This window comes from Acomys minous (genome assembly GCF_964271855.1).
Source record: "Acomys minous genome assembly, chromosome: 13".
Classification (NCBI taxonomy): domain Eukaryota; kingdom Metazoa; phylum Chordata; class Mammalia; order Rodentia; family Muridae; genus Acomys; species Acomys minous.
Genome location: NC_140495.1, coordinates 101,280,261 through 101,300,464, shown reverse-complemented (window position 1 = coordinate 101,300,464; position 20,204 = coordinate 101,280,261).

The window sequence follows — 20,204 nt, the reverse complement described above, 5'->3', positions numbered from 1 at the left end:
GAGCTGTTCACAATGTCTGCCTCTAGGTTCCAAGTGGGCACAACAGAAAGGAGAAAGCCAGCGGCAACAGAGATGTGTCTTAATTTTACAGCTGTTAAAGCTTGCCAGGGTTTCATTTTAAGATGGTGATGAACTTGATTTTCAACTATTTGACAAAGTAAACGTGATGACGGTAAAAATATCTGATTTGTGAATCTTTTAAACTACGATTGAATTCCAGACCTGACGAATACTAGAACAAGAAGAATAAATTTGAAAAAAACTATGACTTATCATTTTATGGAGACTTCTAAAAGGCAGAGGGAGTAAGAAAATAGCAGCATGGCAGAGAAAAGGAGACATTTAGTTCAAAGCAGCAGCTACTAAGCTGAGCACAGTGGCATGTCTGTCACATACACTGGAGGTACAGGCAGAAGAATGCTGCATTTAAGACCAGCCTGGTATCTATAGTCAGATTCTATCTTGAAGACAGAAATAAGACAAAGTAAACAAAAAGGTCCTCTGATAACTGATTTCAAAAGGAATGATGTAAAACGGGAGACCAGATAGACCCAGGCTGCTATATTCAAGGGGCATCCTGACACCCGGTAGCTGGCTGCAAGTAAGTCATTCCGCCCATCTCTGTGGGTCTTTCAAGCTTTTGTGTCTCTTCTGAAACAGGAAACATTTAAATAAAGAGATTTTTAAAAATTATTTATTTATTTATTTTTTGACACAGGGTTTCACTATGTAACAGCCTGGCTGTCCTGGAACTTGCTTTATAGACCAGGCTGGCCTTGAACTCATAGAGATCTGCCTGCCTTTGCCTCCCGAGTGTAGGGATTAAAGCTCTGTGCTGCCATGCCCTGCCATCTTTGTTTTTTGTTTTTGTTTTTGTTTTCTTTTACTGTCTTTTCAAAGATGTTTGTGTTGCAAACATCTTTGTAGGATTCCTAGTGCGTGGGGTGGGCAGACAGAAGTTATAGTTGTATGAGATAAAAACATCATTTTTGCCCATAAAAATTTTGTAGATGGCTAGTAGCCAATTCAAAGTTTCAAAGATGGAATGATTTTAGGCTTGGAGGCCCTCAGCTGTTTCACACACTTGTTGGATCTGGCATACAGGAGACACTGCACCAACTGAGACAGGACAGGACAGCTCGAGTCACATGGTCCCCATAGTAGCCTTGGTCTCTGCCCCAGGTTTGTGACTTTCTGCCAGCATCCATGAAATTGTGACAAACTTGTTAGACTATAAAGAAAACCTTAAAATACTCACAATTCTTCACAAAAATATTCTTGTAAACGGAAGGAAAAAGCCAAACCAAGCCAAACAAACAAACAAACAAACAAACGAAAAAACCCAACCAACCAACCAACCAACCAAAACAACCAACCAACCAAACAAAAAAACCCCAAACCAAAAACAAAACAAAACAAAACCAACAGAATATGTAGAAGAAAAAAGATTAAGTACCAGACAAAAGAATAGGTGGAAGTATTTTAGCTTGCTTTCCTCCCTCCCTCCCTCCCTCCCTCCCTCCCTCCCTCCCTCCCTCCTTCCCCCCTCACTCCCTCCCTTCCTTCCTCCCTCTCTCCTTCCTTCCCTCGCTTCCTTCCTCCCTCTCTTCCTTCCTTCCTTTTTAATTTTTATTTATTTATATTTTTTTGAGACAGCTTTCCTCTGTGTAGCCCTGGCTGTTCTGGAGCTAACTCTGTAGACGAGGTTGGCCTCAAACTCAGAGATCTGCCTGCCTCCCCCTCCCAGGTGCTGAGATTAAAGGCCTACGCCCACCGCCGCCTGGCTGCCTATTTTTCTTTAAAAGAAAAACAGACTACTGTGCCATGAGTCTGTAAGAGTCATCTTAAACAAATGCCGTGCTCATAGGTCGAGCCAGGTTAGTCACACACCGTGTGTCGTCTATAGTGAGAGTGGTTGTTTTCATAGCTAGCAAGTTTGTTATCTTTTTTATTTTTTTATTTTTTTCTCCTTTAAAAAGAAGCTTCATCGTGCCCGGATGCTGAAGCAGAACACGTTATTTGCGGAGGCTCGTGGGTCACGTGACTAACCATCCTCTAAGCCCGTGAAGGAAGAAACAGGTTAGCTTCACCGTTTGTATACTTTTTCGGCTCTTGAGTGTGCTGTCTTTACTATTCGCAGTCTGAGGTTTAAACCAGAGACAGGTTTTATTTGGTTGAAAGACATCCAGTCATCTGTACAGAAGCCGAAACCCTGGAGCCCTATCAACTACTTCAAGGATAAGCGGAGGGAAAGGGGCCCTTCTTCTCAGGACAGAACGCGATCCATCATTAGGAACTCAGCAGCGGCTTGTTCACAGGGAACCAATGCAATCCTCAAGCCAATTCCTCCCTAATCCTATCTCTGCTTTATCTCTCTCAGAAATCAAATTATTTCGAACTGTGGGAAACTGAGCTCAGTTAAAAAAAAAAAAAAGACCATACTGGAGAAACCACCAGGTTATTTAACTCAGGGTTTTGATTTTTATACTGCTAGTGGACAGTTTGGGAGGACCCATGGTGATGTTTCTTTGAGGGCTACATCAAAACAATCATGTAGCAATTAAATTGGCTTAATTAGTTTTTGCTTAGAGCAGTGGAGAAGAATTTAAGGAGCGCTCAATTTGCAATGCCTTGTAAAGTATCACGCAGTAAAGATTTTATTAATATATCCATCAACACAACAACAAGAAACATCATAATAGGCCTTTAACTTTTTTCTCTGTTTGGCTGTAGGGTGTTGAGTATAGGCAGAGAGGGACTGAATACCGTTTTGTTTGTCCTGTTCTTGTACCGAGTTAGGCTTTACCGAGGCTTACAAAGACATATCCCATGTCTGTTCCGCTTCCGTGTGGGCCTTTACAACAGAGCAGCACTCCGTTTCTTATGAGGGGGTTAGTGAACAGCCCCGTCTAGCATTTGCTAATTTCCCAACGTAGTTTGTTTCCACTTAATTAGACAAGTCTATGAAAATCGCAACACGAGGTTGGTCGTTTGTGGGCTCTTCACCAGTCAAGTGTCTGAGACAGAGAAAACTTAAAATGAAAGGCATAGCGCGAGATCACCGTGGTGTGGGCAGAGGTCGGCGGAAGCAGCGCCCTCTGTCGACTACTTCACCATCACATCACTAGTGCAGTGTTTGGTCCTTAAGCAGCTTGTGTCTCATTGTGCGTCCTTTTTGCATGTGTTCTTATTGGGATCGTCTTTGGAATTAGGGTGATGCATGCAAAATCAACTAAGAACATTAGATGGGGTGGAGGCATCATAAAGTGTGAGTCATATATATATATATTTTTACTGATGGCTTTGAGTTGATTCACACACTTTATTTGTAATATGAAGTTGGATACTTTTTCTTTTTTTTTTAAATTTATTTTTAATTTATATATTCACGTTACATCCCGATCGTACCTCCTCCCTCCTTTCCTCCTGGTCTCTCCCTCCCACCGTCTTTACCCTATCCCCGCCCCTGCCCCCCTATCCCCTCATCCTCAGACAAAAGAGGAGCCGCCCCCCCAATCAACCCCAGCACATCAAATTGCATCAGGACTGAGCTCCTTCTTGTTTACTGAGGCCAGCCAAACGAGGTAGCCCAGATAGGGCGAAGTGATCGAAAGCAAGCAAGCAAGTAAGCAAGGGACAGAGCCCATGCTACAGTCAGCACCCTCTCAGCTCACTAGGGGACCCCACAATCAGTTACACATGGCCTAGGTGCAGCCCGTGCATGATGCCCTTTGGTTGGTGCTTCCGTCTCTGTAAGCTCCCATGGGTCTAGATAAGTTGATGCTGTTGGTCTTCTTGCAGCGTTCCTGTTCCCTCCTGGTCCTTCTATCCCTTCCCTCTCACTCTTCCACAGGACTCCTGGAGCTCTGCTTAATGACTGGCTGTGAGTCTCAGCATCTGATTCTATCAGCTGCTGGGTGGGTCCTCTCAGAGAATAGTTAAGTTAGGCTCCTGTCTGTAAGCATAGCAGATATCTATAATGGTGGCAGGGGTTGTCTCTCTCCCGCATGGGGCGGGTCTCAGGTTTGGCCAAGCAAGGGTTGGTCATTTCCCCAGTCTCTCTCTTTATCTCTGCACATCTTGTACGCAGGATAAATTTTGGTTTGAAGGTTTTGTAAGTGGATTGGTTTCCCCCTCCCATCACTGTAGCCCGGCTAGAAGGTGGTCTCCTCAGTCTTGGGTCCCCTGCTGCTGGATACAAATAACACTTTTTAAAAAATCTCTTATAGCCACAGTGTATCCACATAGAATTTAACTTTTATTCCAACCACCAGTTCTAAGGAATTGTTTAGAGTCACATCTCACAGCTCCAGCGGCTTATCAGGAGAGCTTCTTACTTGTTTAGTGCTTCTATAATTCTCTATTGGTCTTGGATGTCATAAACAAAAAATAATCACTTTCAGCACATCAAAAATACTAACATCTTTCCCAGCCCACGTGCTCTTTATGAATTACATTTTCCACCAAAATTGGTTTGTACTATATCAAAACAGCAACGGCAGCATGAATGGCCTGGGCGGGATCAGGAGATGTTATAGACATTGAAACTTTTATTTAAATCTGAATACTAAACAAACTTGCTACCTGGAGCGACTTCCCCTCCTAAAGTTGAGGTTAGAGAAATGAGAATTCTTCTTATACATTTCTGTGAAATTCTTTTTTAAGTTTCAATCACTGCTTGGAACTCTTTGGCTCAGATATCAGACATTTTGTGCCAGTGGGAGCCTGAAAATCTACATTGATAAACATTACAAGAAGAAAGCGTACACTAACAAGCAGACTGTTTCAATCACCCTAGGCTGGATCATCCAGCACATTTATTTAATAACAAAAAAAACCCATGCGTGTCCTTCTCTGTGACACTAGAAGGTAAGCTTCTCCAGTGATCTTTGATACTCATAAAATAGCTTTAAACCAGGATTTAAAACTGTTTCACAACCGCTAATCCCTGTAACACCTCAATAGATAAGGATTATAAATGGTGTTTTTCTGAGAGCGAGAGAGCCTATCCATTGATGCCCCAAATTGCCGGAACTAGGAGCCAGCATAGGAGATGGATTTTCTCTGCCCATCACTGCATAGCACTCAGTCTAATCAACGCAGCACAACATTCTCAGTAAGCCTCAGCCCGGCAATCTGTGGGCCTGCTTGAAAACAACGGGCAATTCAATGCCTTTGTCCCAAACAGAGAATATATTAGGAAAGCAATGGGATATTCGAAAGAGAGCAAGGGATTCATGCTTGTAATTTTATTTTATTTTTGTTTATTTAAAGGATTTCCGTGCACACACACACACACGTTTGTGTGTGTAATGTTTAACAAACCATTTAGCAAAAAAATATGTCTTCAGAATTCACAGCTGTGTATGCTGGCTATTTCAATTTTTCATGTAGTTATCACAACAAGGCAGTTGTTACTGGTCCCTATGTTCTATCTCTGTTGAAGGAATTTATATAAGATACAGAATACAATGCAGAACACTGACAGAGTTCATAGTACCAGCATCAGGATGGACCAAGGCCACAGGTGGCCAAATGCTATTTTCTAATGTCTCTGAAACAGACAGCCTTTCTTAGGGACGTTTTCTTTTTCCAGGGCTTGGCGGGTCCGTTTTGATTTCCTCTTCAGAGAGGGGACAATATTACGCCTTTGTTCTTTAATAGAATGGCTTCTGGTAGATAGTAATCTTACAATCTTCCCGACAGTTCAGAAAGTCATGTCTCACCCATGTCTCACCACCATGGAGAAAAACAAACCCACGATAATAGGGAGTGAAAGTGGTAAAAGCAGTGTGTTGCAAAACTAGAGAGAAACATGTAAGCTTGCCTAGAAACACTGCCTACGTTTTATATAGGAGCCTTTGGCCCAAAATGTAAAGCAATACATTTTCTTAGTAAAATTTATGGGTGTCACCGCATATCAGCATAGCTTAATTACATATGTTCTTGTTGGATACAGAAATCTAGTGTCACCAGGACTTCTTTTTTTTTTTTAGCACGTCCTATGTAATGCTTGGGTCTGTAGAAGTGGTGGTTTTACGCTTATGGTTAGGTCATGGTACCCAGGGGCTACAGAGATTGTCCAAGCATCACCAAACCACATAGAACAAGGGCTGCCCTATGAGTAGGACTCATGCTGAGTGAGCCGGATGAAAGCAAATGTCACTGTTGCCCGGAGGGAGCTGGAGCCTCCCTTCTACAGCACGGGGACGAAATTATTTCGACTACAAACACAATGAATGGATTTCTCGTTAAATTCTTCACTCATCACATGCCACACAGAACAACTGTGCCTTGGTGGGAGGGAGTCCTCAAGGGATTTAGAATTTTTCATGTGTAAATGTATATGCTTGAACTATTATAAATCTTTATTACTAAACATGGATTTGAGTATTTAACATTTCCTAATTGATGAACATAAAGTATTCGCATTGGCTTAAGGATCGAGTGTAAATGTACTTTATGCTGGAGACTTCACTGTGTACAAAACGATGCCTATGTGCCTATTTCTTTAAGATAAAGGAAACTTGACAAACTCCAATTTTTGAATTAAATGAATGCATTAGTTGGACATTTAACTTGGCCAATTATTTTTTTATACTTCATTTTAAATATATTTCAAAAGATGTTAACCAGCTGTAATTTTCTTTTGTTTTATTTATTTTTCTCTTGTCAATATATTCTGACCACAGTTTTTCCTCTCAGCTGCAATTCATTCCTGATGCAATTTGATGAGCTGGGGTGGGTAGGTGGGGGAGGGGACTGTGAGAGGAAGGGTGAAAATGGGAGGAGAGGAGGGGGGGGCTACACCAGGGATGTCAAGTGAATAAATAAATAAATAAGTAAACAAATAAAATGACAAGTGGTGCTCAACCTCAGGAGAGGAAGCCTGAGGCATTATGGCTTGTCTAAAGGGGCAGCTTCTTGGATCTGCATGTGTAATGTCATACCCAGGTGTGGGAGTCAGTCCAACCCAAGAGGCCTTGAAGAAAGGACAAAAGAGACTTTAGTACTGTGTCCTTGTCTAGGGGTGGACTTGGGGAGGCCACTCTAGAGCTGGAGTGAGCGCCACAAATGAGTCAAGGTTGTGGCTTCTGGGGACCTGAATATTATCCCCACCCCCTGGACTGTGTTTATCAGGCAGCTATGTCTGAAGTACAGTGTGTTTTGTTTGCCAACGTTGTCTGACTTCACTTGCTGACTTTGGCCAGTTTCCCCATGAAAATAGTATATACGACGCTGCATTTCTTAATTAACATGCTTGGCATAAGTCCCCAGCTTATGCAGGGCCTCCTGGTCCCAGCTATTGATTTTGCTTTCTTCGTCTCATTTCCAGAGTCATTCCATCAGACACTTTGCTACTTGCGTCCCCTTATTCCTGCTCACTTGGGACACTCCTTGCAAAGCAGGTGTTTGCTCTCAGTATCAACTTGTCTGGGTCCACTGAGGCAATACCCTCCTAGAATGACTCCTGAAATGGATTTGTTTTTTTGGCGCAGTAAGGAGGTAAAGAAACTGCGGATGGATTGTGAGCTGGTATCTCACCCTTAAGGAAGCACTTTGGAATGCTGGGAGACCTGGACACCTGTGCTCCCATGTGGATCACAGCTGAGGGAAACCCAAGTCAGCCTATTGTGTTGCATATTTTAGGGATAACAGAGCCCACTTGGGCAAGGCTTCGGACATTCTGCTTTCAGGAGAGGAAGTGGCAAATCCAGTGCCATTCCGGACAGTTTCTCCCTAACCTCAACAACGGACTAGAAGGGACAGGAGCAAGCCCTGGGCTGCTTTCAGGCAGGAGTCGTCCTAGCTTAGGAAGGGACAATTTCATAACGCTACACAGATACCACAAACAAACACAGTGAGAGAATCAAGCCTGTCAAAGGCTACCTGGAGAGCTGCATAGCTCATGTTGAGATTTCCAACTGAGACCAGAAATCTGTATTCCTATGTGAAATTTCTTATTTTTTAAAGGACTCTATAAGACGAAAGAAAGAAACAAAGCAAAACAAAACAAAACAAAATCCAAACATGCATTTCCAACCAGATATAGCATTTTTTTTTTCAGGTCCAAAGATGCCATTTAATTGTCCGCATTTTACTTTCAAGGAATTTATTCGAAAGCAAAGCAGATAACCGAGAGAAATGCATGATTGAGTCAGGCCATGTGGTCATTACTCTAAGTGAATAGGCAACTTGTGACTGCATAGAAAGCGACCGGCGTTATCTAAATCTAGGTTCCTTTGCAAACAGCTGTACCTGATGCTATCTGCATGGTTCTAAATGCTAAATATAGCCTAGGGCTCCTGTTACCCAGTGATCCTCTAGGACTGCTGTCACCTACTGCTTTCCTGAGTGCATTATTCATGTTTCGCTGTTCAGAGCTGATGTATTTACTGTGCCAACAACGCAGGACTGGTACATTCAGCATAAGTAGTACATTATGTTGTATCGTAACTTTAAACACACAAACTCTCAAGCCGCTCTGAGTCAGTGGAGTCCGTACCACACTGACTGACAGGCAGGAGATGGACAAAACTCTGCCCTGCCCGTGGCTTTGCAATGCTCTTCACCGTCTCACTCCACTCTAGAGGAACGAGTTTGTAAGCGACAAGTGGCTTCGTTAATGTAAAAGTCACGTAGCTCTGTCACGGGGAACTTTCAGCGCTAACGTGGCTTTGGCTATATATATGGAACGGTATAATCGTATCTATGGTGATAGGCTTGTTAAAATGCAAAACGACCCCTTTAAGGCACTTGTGCCTCGTGAATTACTGTCTTCGTGTTCCTTTCCTTCATGAGTGGACAGAACAGTGGCTGGCATTGAGCGCATCAGGGTCAGGGACCTCGGGAAATTAAACGCAAGAGGTTTAATTATTTAAAGAACAACAAGCGAGTCCAATACAACTACACAGTCAGCTAGGTACTAAATCTTTAGAAGGTCACACGGTCCTTTCTCCTTGATGATCAGGATATTAACATAGAACAGCAGTCTTTGTGTAGATAACTCCCACTGGGACGTACAGCACTCTGATCTCTTTATGACTCTAAGAGCATTAAGTGAAGCAGCTTTTTCTTTTTGTGCAGGCTTTCATGTGTCCAATCTCCTAATCAATCCGCCCCAGAGAAAGGCGCTGGTCAAAGAAACTACTAACCAAATGATGCTGGCTTGAGCCACTTGCACTTGCGACTAGCGCTTACGAGCAGCGCTCGGTCGGTGGAGGCTCTTTCACCTGTAGGAAAAGCCATACGGTGACAGTGCAGGGAAAGCCACCAGACATGCAGGGCGTTCATGCTTTAAATGAAAGGAAATGTCACAAGTGTTTTCCAGGTGTATTTTCTTGTTTTTTTTTTTTTAAATTAAATTTATTTTTAAAAATTTATTCACTTTACGTCCCAATGGTAACCCCTTCCGGCGTATCCTCCCAGTCCCACCCTCCTTTATCTTCCCCCTTATCCCTCTCCCTCAGTCCCCAGAAAAGGGGAACCTTTCTCCCCTACCAACTGACCCCAGCCTATCCAGCTCATCAGGACTGCCTGCTTCCTCTTCCTCTGGGGCCTGGTAAGGCCACCCTGCCGGGGGGGGGGGGGCCACGGGGGGGGGGAAGTGATTGAAGAGCAGGAAACAGAATCAATGGCCTAGTCAGGCCCTGCTCCCCATCCTAGGGGACCCACGTGGAGACTGAGCTGCCCATCAGCTCCACCTGAGCTCAGGGCCTAGGTCCAGTTCATGCCTGATTCTTGGTTGGTGCATCAGGCTCTGCAGGCTCCCCGGGCCCAGATTTGTTGGCTCTGTTGGTCTTCTTGGTTTTGTTTTTAATGATCTTTTTTGCCCACCTTGATTTTCATTAACTATTTAAAGAAAAACAGGTGATGCTCATATGGAATCACTTGGTTAGGCATGTTTGGTCAGGCTATAGGATGCTTTCTGCAAACTGACGGCAAGGCTCTGTTGCTGAAGACAATACATACACAATTCATTGCATATGGAGAAGTTGAACTGATGCCTACCTAGAGCCTCTGCTCCTATGTGCTGTACTTTAGTGCAGGAAAATATTCCGCATGCTATAGAAGAGAAACATATACACCAGGTCTGCCACAAAACCTTTATTCACAGAGGTGTACTACCTGCAACAGTGGCACAAAGCTTGTGGGAACAACCAACCAATATCTGACTTGATTTAAAAGTCCATTCTGTGAGATGGAACCCATACCTGGCTTTGCTTGGGTGACCAAGAACCTGAGACAAGATACGCAGGGACCTAGTGGAAAACAAAATACTGCTAAAAGAAGGCAGCAACAAAGTGACTCCTAATGACATTCAGCTCTACTCACAGACTAGCTTTGTCATCAGACAAGCTTCCTTCTGCAGCAGATGGGGACACATATGGAGACCCACAGACAGACAATATGCAGAGAGCGGGCGATCTCAGAACAGTTAGCCCTAAACAGGATGCCTCCATCAAATCCCTCCTCTTAGGGCTCAGGGAACCCTGTGAAAGAGGAGGTAGAAGAAGAGTGAGAGCCAGAGGAGATGCAGGACACAAAGGAAACAAGGCTTTCTAAGCTCAAAAGGACCCTCAATGACTGTGGTAGCATCTGAAGATCCTCCCCAGGTCTGCACCAGACGTGGTCCTAGAGCCGAAAGGAGAAGGGGACGCATGTCCTCATCTCTAAGCCAGAAACTTTCTCCAACCAATAACTATTTGCAAATGAAAAGTTAGTTCTATCCAAGGGAGTCTCACTAGGGAAACAAACCACTCCTGAGGGCAGGCTCCATGCCCAGTAGAAGATGAATGGCCAACGGAAAACTAACTCATCTTTGGAGGCTCCTTGTCTCATAATGATTTGTCAGGGCTTTTTAAAAAAATTCTTTTAATTTCATCTTAATTTTAAAATATATATTTCTCTTTTTTACCCCACAAGTCTTATACACACACACACACACACACACATATATATATGATGGCTTGAAGTTTAGTGCTTTTTTTAAAAAAAAAAAATCAGATCCCTGAGTGTATGCATGAGTGGGTCTCTGTGTCTATATATGTTTCTGGTGCTTTTTGGGGGCCCCCTTTTTTCTTGCTTGTTTGTTTTGTCCTATTCTGATGTGTTAGTTTTTGTTTTATATTATTATATTTTATTATTCTTCTGTAGAAGCCTGTTCGTTTTCTAATTAGAGACAGAAATGAGTTGGTTCTGAATGGGAGAGGTGCTGGGAAGGAACTGGGAGAAATAGAGGGAAGGGAAACCCATATTAGGATTTCTTATATGAGGAAAATGGTTTCAATAAAAGGAGGAAAAAAAAAAAAAAAGAGAAACCGTTTCATGGCGCAGATGTCATAATGAGCTTACTTAGTGACATTCACCTGTCTGCTTTCTGCTATGCTGTCTAAGAACCTGAAATAAGAAAAAGATACTTTTAAGGGATGGGATAAGAATTGAGATGTAACATGAATAAATTAATCAAATATATTAAAAAAAAAGAAATAAAAAGATACTTTTAATGCAACAACCATTGACTGTTACTGCACACAAAACCAAGTGCATCCATGGCTTTGATCCTAATGTGAAGCTCCTTAATGAAACTAAAATAAGTAAGGCCTTTAAAAAGGTTTGGAATGTCTTGTAAATGACGCTCAGACTCTGATCCTGTGGCTAAGCTTTGCTAGCTTATTAATAGATGGATTATGTCAGCCTTCGTGCTATATGGAAAATTCACTTCTGCTGTTCCACAGAGATGTATTTCAGAAGTCAGACAAATATTCCTATGAGTGCCCACCAAGACCTGAAATTGAATGGGCATCATTGTGCCAGTTTTTTTGTTTGTTTGTTTGTTTGTTTTGTTCTTAGTTGAACTTCCTTTTATGGTATACTAAGCGGCCATCAGTTTTTTAAAGAAAATATCCAGGCAGCTGAGTAAAAATATTCAGGCTTGAAATTTAAAGCTGATAGCTTGTGCTTTGTGTGGAAAAAAATTAAACATGATTGTAGCATCGTTTTCAAATTAGGAGCCCTCCCTTCCTTCATCTAAGTGATAGTACTTGCAATGCACAAACGTTAATAAACATTTGTTGTACGAACTTCAGTGTAGGTTTGTTTCCAAGTTTCTTTCAGTGCTCCACTTTCTCGGAAGGGAAACTAGCAAAGTTAAGCTGCACGTACTCAGCAAAGTGACAAATACTAAGACCCTGGCTACCCGGAACTTACCAAATGTTGCACAGGGAATGGCGCGCTAGAAGAACTGAATTCTCCCTCTCTCCCCAAGATCGGTGGGCCAGCACCCACAAACATTCTCTTCTGGGCAACAACAGCAGCCAAGGATCTTTACAAGCATTAGTATCTGGAGAGAATAAACAATTGGATTGCTCTTGTTTGGAATTATTCTTTTGGCAAAGAGCTTTGGGAAGACGTTTAAGAAAATTAAGCAACTGTTTGTTACACTCTCAAAGCATATCCACCACGTCAGGTGCCTGTTTCTTGCATGGGATCTGCGCTTAACTTCCATCCAACACCAGAGGGCGCTCCAACATCAGTCTGTCTTACGTTTCTCTGCTCGGTTCAGTTTTAGTCATAAAAATTAACACTCAGCCGGGCGTGGTGGCGCACGCCTTTAATCCCAGCACTCGGGAGGCAGAGGCGGGCGGATCGCTGTGAGTTCGAGGCCAGCCTGGTCTACAAAGTGAGTCCAGGACAGCCAAGGCTAACACAGAGAGACCCTGTCTCGAAAAACCAAAAAAAAAAAAAAAAAAAAAAAAAAAAAAAAAAAAAAAAAAATTAACACTCAGATGTGAAAACAAAAACAAAAACAAAAACACCCAAATAAAACAACACAAAAGCAGGCGTGATTGATCAAAGTGCCAGCGTAGTGTGGCGCTGAGTCTGAAACTCGTCTTTGGAAAACTGTTAAAAGGCTGCAATGGGACATAAGAATGCAAGCCGGTGAACACGGTGCCCGCGTTGCTGTTCTAACTTACAGAAATGGTTTGCAATCCCGCAAGGTGCCTACAGAAATTTCACTCATCTTTTTATTTTTGCCAGAATTACTTTCAAAGTTGCTTAGCATAGTTTGATAAAACTTTATCCAAATATTACTTCAAAAAAGATAATATTTCCCCACAATATTAGTGTGTAACTGTAACAACAGAAATATTGAATGAAATTATAGCAGAGTGGGGACTGACTTTCACATGAACTCTGGTTCCCCATATTTGACCACGTCCCCTGGATGGGGAGACTTGGTGGCACTCAGAGGAAGGATAGCAGGCTACCAAGAAGAGACTTGATACCCCATGATACAGGGGGAGGAGGTCCCCCTCAGTTACAGTCATAGGGGAGCAGAGTAAAGGGGAAATGGGAGGGAGGGAGGAATGGGAGGATACAAGGGATGGGATTACAATTGAGATGTAATATGAATAAATTAATAAAATATATTTTACAAATTGTAAGGACTGAAAACCTAAAAAACCTCATTATGTGACAGATGAATCCATCCTCAGGGGAAATGATAAATGCTAAGATATTAAGATATCAATTTTCACATCATAAGAATGAAAAAGCATGGGGCTGGAGAGCTGGCCCAGCAGATAAGGGAGCTTGTAGCTCTTGCAGAGGACCAGGGTTCAGTTCCCAGCACCCACAGGGCATCTCACAACCACCTGTGGTTCCAGTCCCAGGGGATGCGCCTACCTCATACACCAGGCATGCAGGTGACACATGCCCATACTCATAACATAAATACAGTTTTTAAAAAACATAAAAATCAAGAGTGAAAATGTGAAAAACAAGGCACATTAAAGAATCAAACTCATAAAATTAATTTCCAAGATTCTTCATAACTTTTCATTATGATGATTTGTATCCTTTCAAGTGTGTTTTTATTTGGTTTGTAGCTCATTTCACACTTCTGTTTCTCTTATCATTCTCTGTGTATTTGAATTTTTTAGTAATATTCTTTCATTCTTTTTTCTTTTGTATTGCCTGTCTCTTTTTACATATACATATATTCGTACATATCCATATTTTTTTATGATATTTACATATAAAGTATATTTAAAACTAATATTAAGTTAATTTCTTTAGCATACAAAATCTCTAAACATTATTCTTCCCACACACTTTGCAAATTGATATCACAATTTCCACCCACCCTTTGCGTTCTAAATTTTATTTATCTATTTATTAATTTATAATTGGTTTATCATTTCTTGTTATGTGGTCCACAGTGTTGTCTGAGTTAACCTGAAACTCACAATCTTTCACTGTTTAAACTATTCCGAGTTCAGAATTTATTTCTGAAATGCCGTCTCGTCTTTTCTACCCTGCTCTCTAGCATAAAGTTAAATAGTAGTTCAACAAATGCTTAACAAAGCCCTTCAGAATACTGCGTACTTGTGTTTGGAAATGCTAGAAACCCCTTTTTCTCAACAATGTACACAGTCTACAAAACACCAAGACTCATTTTCAAATTTGAAAAGCAAGAAGGAAGTGCTCACTAGCTGCAGACTCCTCCGAACGAGGGTTAGCATCTGTCCACTTCAAGAACAGTTATCTTTGTCCTGGATGTCTTCCAGACTGTAATTTCTGAATCTCCCACACAGTGCTCAAAGACCAGATTACATCTGACCACCAGTACCCACGCAGTGAGACGTCATATCCGACACTTAGAAGATGGCGCCTTTGCTTTCTGCTATGTTGCGCCATTGAGATCCAACTTGATACCCTCTCACTACAAATTCTTCTTGCCATGAGGATTGATATATGTATTGATAGACACATGTGGTCAAAAAAAATGGGCAATACCAGCCACCACAACTTTCATGTCTAAACTAAGTCCAAACTCAAGGCATGTATTATACATGCATGAAAAGGCTCACATTTAAATAATAACGGAACGGAACATCTACATATAAGAAACATGTCACTATTTCTAGGTATCTCTACAACATAGTCACAAGACAATTTATTTCAAATGAGGAAAGAAAGGTCCTGTGATGTTTGCAGCCTTCATAAGGAGAAACAGACTTCAGAGCACCAGATATTTTTAAAGGAGCATCAGACAGATTAAACTAGCCTGATACGTAAACAAGCGCTGGAAATTAAGGTGAGATGAAAAAATGCACTGCCCTAAATGGGCAATCAGCGCTTGGTAACATAGTTGACAACACAGGTAACTCAGAACATGTTCAATGATAAAGACTGACAGAAGGTTCGATCAAGCTTGCTCTAGCCGACAGGAGTCCCTGGGAACTTGGCTGTGAAGTGGAGGTGAGCACGTTGAGGGTCCGCTAGCAGCGCTCTTTGGATCAACATTTGTCCAGGGGGAGGGAGGACCGTGCAAGGGAAGAAATGAGGCAGAGATGAGGTTGAGAGGGACCTCAGCCAGCTTTGGTAGTCTCCAGATTGGCATGACCCTCACATTCATCCCAGATGGAGAGATGGCCAAGCACGTCACACTCTTCAGAGATTATCTGTTGATGCAGGATGCTCCTGAAGTGGGGAATGACACAGGCAAATGCGGGGAGAGGTGAAACCCAGAACCACTGCCAGAAAACCGAAAGCAGGGACAAATGTGTATATACATATATGCATGTAACAACAGTGAAAGAAAAAAAGAGGCCATGAATTTGAAAGAAAGTGGGGAGCAGGTGGGGGTGGGTGGGTAAGTAGGAGGGCTTTCAGGGAGAAAAGGAAAAGGGGAAATAATTTAGCTATATTTTAATATCAAAAATAAAAAAAATGGACAAAAAAAAACCACCAACAAAAAGCAAGTCATTTGTGCTCATCATGGCAACGACCCAAAGTAGCTCATGCTTGAAATATAAGATCTCATGGTATATTATTATGTAAATGCCTTTTTGTGTGATGCTCGGCTCTTCATTTGCCAGTGAGATTCCTTTGGATAATTATTTTTAGAAAGTATTTTTCCTTTGGCAATGACTTTGTAAGTGAGAGACTAATGGAGGGCAATAGACAGGAGACTGTTTCCTTAGCTTAGAACAAAGCATTTTCATAAATTGGAAGTTGGAGAGGTTCTAGTCCGAGACAGGGAGCCCTCCCAGCAGAAGCTGGAGGAAGTTTCTACTGGCTCCTAAGTGAAGGCTCACATGCCAGTGGCCGACCTGGAAAAAAATATCAATTTATAAACGGGGCTGAACTTGGCTTCCGTGGCACCAAGAACGCTGTCTGTCTCCAGGTTACTTAAATTTAAAATGGGAGTCATGAGTCATTGTACAAAGATTGAAGGGAAAGCTGAAGCTAGTGGAACATATAGGATATACATTATTCTCAATATTTGGTCCTTAATAAGGTTAAGTAGTCATTACTTATTTATAGCATGTGATGAGGAACATTAGAACAATAACATTTAAAGATGGGTAGTGTTTTGAGGCTCCGTTATATATGGAATACAAGGCTAACCTGCTTTTAAATACTGTAAATGCTAAACCTCATGGCAAGTATATATCCTATACTATACCCTCTATATTACCCTAGATCATATAACGATATTAATATAAATTGCATAGTAATATGGTATAGTGTATTTTTAATATAGTGTATGCTATCCTCATTGTGTAGACAAGGAATGAAATGGTAAACAGTTTCTAATAACTATAATGCTTTTTTTAGTGGAGAGCCACGTTAGCTTTGAATACGGTAACCAAAGCTGAGATCAAAATGTACAACAAAGGCAGTTTGTTTGGGCTCGCATTTTGGGATGGTTAGTCTGAGATGCTTCTGATAGTGTGGTGGAGTGATATATCATGGCGTTAGAACAATACTCACCTCACGACCAGCACAAGAAAGGAACGGGAAGAGCTGGGGTCCCCATGTCCCCCCTCCCCCCAAGGACCTCCACTTAGTCACCAGAACACTTCCATTAGTTCATTTCTCTTAAAAGCTTTATCCTACATTTTCTGGGCAACATGTTTGTCATGTGAACATTTGAGGGCTCATCCAGATGCAAACTGTACTCCAGACTAAAGGCCCCTCCAAATCCTTGGTCCGTCTTTTTTCTCTATTAATGAAGCCTTTTGGTTACTTAAGAGTTGAGATTGTCACTTTCTCATTTTAAAGGTCGCTTAATTAGAACAACAAACTATAGTGCTTGATTTTTTTTAAAAAAAAAAGCACTTTAAAAATATATAAGTATATGTGACATCACTAAGTCGGAGAGAGTTATGGTTAAAAGCGTTGATTGCTGCAATAATGTTACTGGGAAGAAAAACTGATTTGCCAACGAGGAGAAATCACTTGAAAGGAATAGGGTCTGGATCCGCATTAAAAAGAAGATCGCAAGCATGTCAACATTTGGCAGCCCAAGATCCTGCATTTTAGTATGTCATTACAAACCAACACGATCTGAAACTTGAGGTCCAAGGACACAAAGGGAGTCTCGTAAGAACAACTGAAAGGAAGAAGGAGACAAGAGCGTGTGTAGCTGTGTCCAGCCGCGAGCTTCCATTGCTCTACTGTCCTACGTGATAGTAGAGCTGGCGCAGAGGGAAGTAATGCAGAGAAACAGATCTCAACACAGCATCGCAATTTCTGTAAACGAAACGCAACGCACTTTGAAACAACGGCCTTCACACTTGCTCCAAGTTGTACTCTGAAATAACGAATGACTTAAGAAAGCTGGCTAAGCAAGGCGCCCGACTAAAGTAAAGCACCCAACTAAAGTTCAAGTCAGCCATTTTTTTTTTAAAAAAAAGCTAACCTTGAACCCTCACATGTAATTTTTTTTTTTCTTGATTCACCTGCTAGGATTAGAGTGTGCACCAGCACAGCATACTGCGACCTTCTGGGCATGTCTATGCTATTCACACTGAGTACAGCTGTTTTCTGTTGATACAACATCTGTCCAAAGCCTCAGTTTAACACAATGAACGTGGATTAACTAAGAGTCACCTTGGCGGAAATAAGAATGGCATTGGGGGGATGGTTCTGTCTTTAAATATTTCCAAAACTGAGAACAAAGTGGAAAACTTGGCATCTTAGGGGAGCTTTCTTTGTACCATTTCACTCTAGTTACACAAATCAGTGCTGTTTAGTTTAGGAAGGTTATACACTGATGGTCACGGGGACTTTCCTGGAGGTCTGCTTCTAGGCTGGTTACAAGTTAAAATATTTTTTATTGTAAGTCATAGCCAAGTATTGCTGTCTCTATTAGAAGTTCATGATTAAACCACTTTTATCATGCACAAATAACCGCTGGATCTAATTTTCACATAAAGATGAAAATGAAAGCACTTGCCTTTCTTTTCTGAGTCGGTCACGATATTATCAACCAAGACTGAAAATTAATGTTCTGACATGGAATAATTAGTTTGATTCCTTAGCCCTTTAGACTATTAACACTATTAATACCAAGTGAAAAGTGTCAAAGGGGACTTTTCTAGTTTCATTGATGTAGTGATAATTTAAAATCAAACCAAAACCTTCTAATGTTGAGAACTGATAACATATCAGATATTTTGACCTCTAAGAGTCAGAGTGCCGCAAAGACCTAGACCTCCCAACAGAACAAGCTAAACTTCAGTCCCTATGCTATGTTTTTGCCCATTTACTTATTTTAATGTGAATGTGTGCACTAGACAATATTGTGTACAACCTTAATGATCTTTATTTTAAAAGCCCCCCCCCCGCCGCCCTGTTTTCTCATTATAGCCTGCCCAATATAAGCTCAAAGAAGCACATCCCCCCCCACCCTCGAAATGTAACTGTTAGAACACAAACCATTTGCTATCTTGGTCAGATAGTTCCAGAAACATGGATAGGCCCCACTTTTAGTATATATTTTTGGACATGCAGCTCCATCAGACTAAAAATGGCTGCTGTGGTGGTTTGAATAAGAGTGGACCCTATAGGCTCATGTATTTGAGTGCTTAGCCACTAGGGAGTGGAATTGTTTGAAAGGATTGGAAGGATTAGGAGGTATGGCCTTGTTGGAGGAAGTGTGGCCTTCTCAGAGGAAGTGTATTGTTTGGGATGGGCTTTTAGGTTTCAAAAGGCCATGCAAGGCACTCTCTCTCTCTCTCTCTCTCTCTCTCTCTCTCTCTCTCTCTCTTTCCTTCTCCCTCTCTCCCTCTTCCCCTCCCCCCCCATAGACTAAGGCTATAGCTCTCAGCCACTCCTCCAGCACCACGCCTGCCTGCTGCCTTGCTCCCTGCTGTGATCTTAATGAAGTAAACCTCTGAAACTGTAAATAAACCCCGGTCAGTTGGTCATGGTGCCTTTTCACAGCACTAGAACAGTGACTAAGCCACCATATAAGAACACGTGTTGTGAGTCAGGCAGTTTAGCAGAGCATTTGACTTTAATTTTACTGGTCCTAATTTGACAGATGAGAAATGGATTACAATAGAAATCTCACATTGGGCAGGCATGGCAGACACCTGCAGTTTAGCCCTGTAGTATAGAAAAACACTGCTTTTCAGAGGGAAAGAGAAGATTTGGGCTGCCTCAGATTGCACATCAAGATGAGGTGGATGAGATAGGGAGACCGCTGATTGTTGATGCAGGCCCGTGTGTTTTAATAAGAACAGGAAAACTATCAGAGGGCGCCATGCTATTAATCATGGAGGATAAGAGAAACTCCTTGGCGTGGAGCTCCTCCGTCTGCACAGATCTGTTCATGTGCACCCTCAGAGATGGCCTGTGGAGGCTGTTTGGGCTCACTTGTCTTTTTTCTTTTTTAATTTAATTTTATTATTATTATGTGTTTTTTTTTTCATTTTTTTTTCACTTGTCTTAAAACAGGTTCCAGTTTGGAAGCTGTCTTCTGAGATTTGTTTCCTAAAAAAAAGAGTGAATGAGGCAGCGAGGGGGGGCTCTTTTTTTTTTTTTTTAACTTAAAGAGTAGTGTAAGATTTTAACTGCCTTTTCCATTTTTTTTTTAAAAGCCCAAATTCTTGAATTCTATACTATGACATCTCTCATCATTCGCTCCAACACTCTGTCCCCCCAGAAATTTGTTTCTATATAGCTTCTGTGGCCTTCGGACGGTAGTGGGCCAAATCTCCTACTTGGTTATAAAAATCAAACTGATTTGAGAGCTGATCTCTTCTGCCCTTGAGTGAGCCTCCTGTAGGGCTATTCTCTCTCCAAGTTTAACAGTATCCAGAAGCTTGCGATGATGTTTGTACCATTGCTAGCAATTTGCTCCTGAAATGACTTAGAGATTTTACACTAGAATGCATTGGGAC